A 6,182-nucleotide genomic window follows, 5' to 3' on the forward strand; every position below is an offset into this window, starting at 1 on the left:
TAAATTCTGAAAAATTCGAATATGAATGTTTTTGAAGTAGTGTTGGGAACTGATGCATGAGTTAGTATAATATAATGACACTTGATCAACGTCATTATATTACAGTAATTCATGCTGAGTTTCTAATGGACGTGATGATTCACAGGACATACCGTCATCATGTGTCATTTACACGACTCTTACATTCTATCTAACCTCTAAATATATCAAGAAAATATTTCTTGATGATTCGGCCTTTTTCAGGATATTCTGGTAATTTGACAAATCAAGATATTACCCTTTCAAATTCTAACTTAGAACAATTACTATATTCCTTCTGAAAGCCATACATACAAATTCCGGACCATTACAAGAGCTACTTAATCGCAAGAAGAAGAAACGAAAGGACAAAGCTCCGAAATCAAAAATTGGGGTATAAACCGCAGCAAATAGGAGAGAACATTAACTATGGATGACAATGATTATAGAAGACAGAAGCAGGGACATCGAAGTATAAAGGAAGATATAAAACCCAACGACCACCCAGAAACTACAAACCGTGTATATCAATACGTATAGCGATATAAAGACACGGGAGAATGAAAAACACTATAACCCCAAGGTAATGATAGAAGTAAGTAACTTCCTCCGGTGGTAGATGAAAGAGAAGGATGACAGATATGAAAGTTAGGAGTATATCAAGAATCAGTACTGGATGGAGCATGTTGACGAATGTTTTAAAATATGAATCAAGGGAGCAAGAATAGAAGGTGTGAGCTGTGGAAATAAGGAAATGAAGGGAGTGAATTTATAGTGAAATATCCGACAGACCAATCGAAACAGATTATTGCATTTAATCAAAGAAGATCCTGATTTCCTAAATCGCCGAAACCCCAAATCTTATTACGAAGATTTTCTTTAAATCCCATGAATTCCGGAAAATCAATCATAACCACGTCATTGGTTAAAACGAATATACATTTACTCATTTCACACTCTTGCGATAGCTTCACTTATACTCTTCGCATAATCAAATTGTTCTATCTATATTACTCAATGATGATAAAACTCTATTTATTAACTCATATTCGTCATGAAAACATTTTTATAGTTAGCCATGACGACTTCGATCAAATTTCGGGACGAAATTTCTTTTAACGGGTAGGTACTGTGATGACCCAGAAATTTCAGAACAAATTTAAACTTTAATCTTTATATATATCCGACACGATAAGCAAAAATCTGTATTGTTGAGTCTCGAAAGCTTTGAAACTATATTCATGTAATCAATTACCCTTTGACCATGCCTAACGATTCACGAACAATTATGTGTAAATAAATATATATACATATACATGTGTGATTATTAAATTGTGATATATTAATAAAACATTGAACGGATTAGTTAATATGAATATAAGTTATGAGATATATTTTATGAACTTGGAAATGCTATCAAGGTATTGAATAAATAATACTTTACATGAACGTATTTGTTCGATGTAAGTTTATCGACGAGATTAAAAGATAATATCAAATGATTGAATTATCGGATACATTGAACTATGATTATGAGTCTCTGTTATGAGGTCCACTTTGAATTAGGAAACCCTTACTTTTTTAACGGTATTCGGAATAAATGGTAAAGTGATTTACAAGTAAGAACAAAGTATCACTTATTGGGAGTTAGACAAAAGTTAGTGGAGAATTGAATTTCATAATACTCAATTTATCATATAGAAGGAATAATTGGGATACGATTCGTTGACTAGATAAACCCATTTGATATGTTATAATAAGTTATATTATTTAGAAAGTTAAGGAAATTAAACTAAACATTTACGCATAAAAGAATGAAATCAAATTAAGTTTTAAAGCATAAACGTTATAGGATTTTCGATTATGTAAATGAACTTAAATTATATAATTAGTTTTGAAAGGATAACTAGTATGTTATTAGATAAATATTTCAAAAATATGTATAAGATTATAAATTTTAATTAGTCATAAAACGTTTTGATTTTAAACTAATATTAATAAATAGGCTTTGATAAATAACAAGATTATGAATTATAAAAGGAAATGATCAAAACACTCAAAAGATTAAGTTACACTTTGAGTGGGTTAGTTTTTAATTAATTTAAGTCTAGTTATTAATAAAGGTACGTGTCACAAAATGTTTAATTTAAAATAAAATATATTGACAAACAACGAGACTTTAATTTATAGAAGGAAATGACCACAACGCTCAATTTTATAAGTTATATTTTTATAAAGGTAATTTATTGTTGAGTAAGTCTAATTTTTGTAAAAGGTACACGTCACGTAACGTAAAAGGCTAGTTTTTTAAACGTACGAAAGTGCGCCCGAAAAACCGAAAGTGGTACATGAGTCGTGAGACCACGACCGTGTCATTTTTGTAAAAATTATATTTTTACCATGAGCGTAAATATAATATAATATTTAATTAATTCTAAAGATTAAATATATTATATATTAAATAATATATATATATATATATATATACACTTTACATAAAGTTGTAAAGTTACGTAAGATTTGAAATGGGAATCATAAAGTTGTCGCAAGTTGTGGTGGTAGGTGGCAAACTTTCTCTTTAAAAACCGAACTCGTTCAATCTGCCATTCATTTTCATTTTCATATTACGGAGTATTACTTAATTTATTATTATTATTATTAATATTAATCTTATTATTATTAGTATTATTGAGAGCGATATTATTAGTGTTATACATAAAATACTACGACGAGGTCATGAGCGGGTCATTTCAAGACAAGTTTTATGAGTAGGATAGGGCTAAGGAAATTATGGGTTATAGCTATGGAGGTGATGGGAATGGTTCATGGGTATGCTCGTGAGGTCAACCTAGTGTTTATCATCTCCGTTGCGTTTACGAACCTTTCCTACAATATTGAACCTCAATATTGATACGTGAGTACTCCTAAATTTATTTTTACATATTAATAGTGTATCCCTGACTAGTGCTCGAGAAAATAGGATCATGCATGCTTGTACATTTAATATTGCCCTTAGATAGGTTATGTTGAATCTTAAAGGTTGTTATACCATGGATGAAATAAGGTATAAGATATGCATGTCATTGGAAAGCTAGCGAAAAATTAAGAACTTTTCATTTAGATATCGAATGGATTCGATGAACGGTTAGAAAGTTTTGAATTAAACACTTAATTTCGTAATTAAGATTGCTAATGATAATTAGTGAACTAAATTTTTGGGTAATAAAAAGTGGTTATTTGAATTCTACTCGTCGAGTAGATGAATTTTCATATAAAGCACGTCTCGTTTCGTTGAACGGTTGTCAAGTTATAGATAAAATAAATTTTGTAAATTTTGATGAAACGTCGATACGGAAACTGAAATTCTCGCTGACCTGCGTTGTTTCAGATTAAAACAAAAATACCACTAAATTCTTTGCTGTAAGGTCTAACAAACGACTCTGGCCGTTTGTCAATTCGAGTCTCGACGATTTTTCTAAAAATCGTCAAAGTTGACTGTTTGGTCACATTTTAAAATTCTAAAAAGAGCTGGAACTTTTTATTAAAAATGTCAGTTTTGTATCAGTTGCCATGGTCGACCTGATGTGTGTTTACTTTTGCCAAAAATCATGTTATATCTTTATGGTAACGAGAATTTGAAGGCTTTGACCGCTTGTCAATCCGAGTTTCGAGGAATTTTCTAAAAATCTCCAAAGTAGGCTACTCGGTCACTTTTGTAAATTTATTAAAGCTGAAAAATTAACTTTGAAACGCCGAAACCGCGTTGGCAACTACGAGTTGTCTAGATTTAGTTTACTTCTGTAAAAATTTATGCTTAATCTTTTTGGTAATGTGTAACTTTTATCTTTGCCCGTTTATCAATCGGAGTTTCGATAATTTTTCTAAAAAATCGCTGAAGTGGTCGTTTAGTCATGTTTGACCGAAAAAAAATCATTTTTGTATAAGTTATTGTATTTTTGCATGCGACCTCGTTTTTACTTTAACCTTTGACTTTTGACCTTGAACTTTGACTTTTTCCATTAACTTTTCAGTTAATTTTTTCGTGTTGACTTTCTCTAAATACTAAAATACTATTTTATGATTATGATACCATTTGTGTTACGTTGTTTCACACGTCACCTTTTACTAGAATTTTAAATGAGCATGGGTAATATAACATGTTACTATACTGTTGAGTCAGACTCGAGCATTAGGATTGTGGTACACTATGACTTAGCCTAAATTGTTAGACAAATATTGACCGTCATATAAATATATATAATTAATATAGGTTCGTGAATCCAAGGCCAACCTTACACTTGTTCGATGATGTTATATGTATTTTTACTACAAAATACAGTATGGTGAGTTTCATTTGCCTTTTTTTCCCTTTATATTTTTGGGACTGAGAATACATGCGCTTTTATAAATGTTTGACGAAATAGACACAAGTAATTGAAACTACATTCTATGGTTGAATTATCGAAATCGAATATGCCCCTTTTTATTAAAGTCTGGTAATCTAAGAATTAGGGAACAGACACCCTAATTGACGCGAATCCTAAAGATAGATCTATTGGGCCTAACAAACCCCATCCAAAGTACCGGATGCTTTAGTACTTCGAAATTTATATCATGTCCGAAGGAGGATCCCGGAATGATAGGGGATATTCTTATATGTATCTAGTTAATGTCGGTTACCAGGTGTTCACCATATGAATGATTATTTTTGTCTCTATGCATGGGACGTATATTTAAGAGAACTGGAAATGAAATTCTTGTGGTCTATAAAAATGATGAAAATAAATGATTATGATAAACTAATGAACTCACCAACCTTTTGGTTGACACTTGAAAGCATGTTTATTCTCAGGTTTGAAAGAGATCTTCCGCTGTGCATTAGCTGATTTTAAAGATATTACTTGGAGTCATTCATGACATATTTCAAAAGACGTTGCATTCGAGTCGTTGAAGTTCATTAAAGATTATATTTAAGTAGATGACAGATTAGGTCATTTATAGTTTGGATATTATGAAATGGTATGCATGCCTGTCAACTTTCGATGTAAATGAAAGCTTTTCTTTTAAAACGAATGCAATGTTTGTAAAATGTATCATATAGAGGTCAAATACCTCGCGATGTAATCATATGTTATTGTATTCGTCCTTATGGATAGGGACGGGTCATCTCATGCGTTCATCTCTCGTAGTTGCATAACTCATCCCCAACTATCAGCACTGGAGGAAACTCGGACCAATCCGAGGGCATGACCGGTAAAACCCCCCTCCCTGCTGCCTCCGCACTAAGCGAAAGGCGACATGAGTGGATACTTCAGGTCAAGAATAACATTGATTGCAATGTTACAGTCTAGTGGAGTCGAACTCCTGACCTCTAGCTAAGAGAGCGAGAGAATGCCACTATCTTAAGAAAAATATACATTTTCTATATAGAACACTTTTTATCTATAAATAAGTGGTACATTAACATAATTGATATAATAGTTATTTGTATGTTTTACAAAAAGAAACATAAAGTGAGTAGTTTATTATAAATTTTATTTAAAAACATCAACATATAACAATTTTTTGAATAACAATTTTTTGGCATCAGTAGATCATTATTTCAACGACCCTAAGGAACACATCCATTCGGGTGTTCAATTAAGTTAAAAAAAAAAAATCATATCATCCCTAAAAATCGAACTCATGATCTCTTCATATCTCATGACACAAAGTACATGAAAGGAACCGTTAGACTATGTCCGCAAGTTCACATCAACATATAACATAATCCGTCAAGTATTAAATATGGTTGAGTATTAAACTACCTATCATTTATTATTTTCGATTGATTATTTTAAATAATTAAGTTAAACTTACCTCGGATATCTATAGTTTCTATTAAAATTCTAAAATGATGATGTCATAAAATTGTTATTTCTCTTCATTAAAAAAATCAAAAAGAAAAAGAAAAAATTTGAGAGCATCTTAATGATATCATAAACACTAATTAATTTTATTTAAAAATATTAAACCCACAATTAAAAAATTATACTCAGTATCGGTATTGGAAAAAAAAATGAACTAGAAAGCACGCTCATATTCTTTCTGCAGATCCTCTTCTCATGCGTTTGTATCAAAAGCGTAGAAAATCGGTTCCTACAATCAATTCTTTCAATTCTAAT

Source organism: Rutidosis leptorrhynchoides, chromosome 9, assembly GCF_046630445.1.
Source record: "Rutidosis leptorrhynchoides isolate AG116_Rl617_1_P2 chromosome 9, CSIRO_AGI_Rlap_v1, whole genome shotgun sequence".
Taxonomy (NCBI): Eukaryota; Viridiplantae; Streptophyta; class Magnoliopsida; order Asterales; family Asteraceae; genus Rutidosis; species Rutidosis leptorrhynchoides.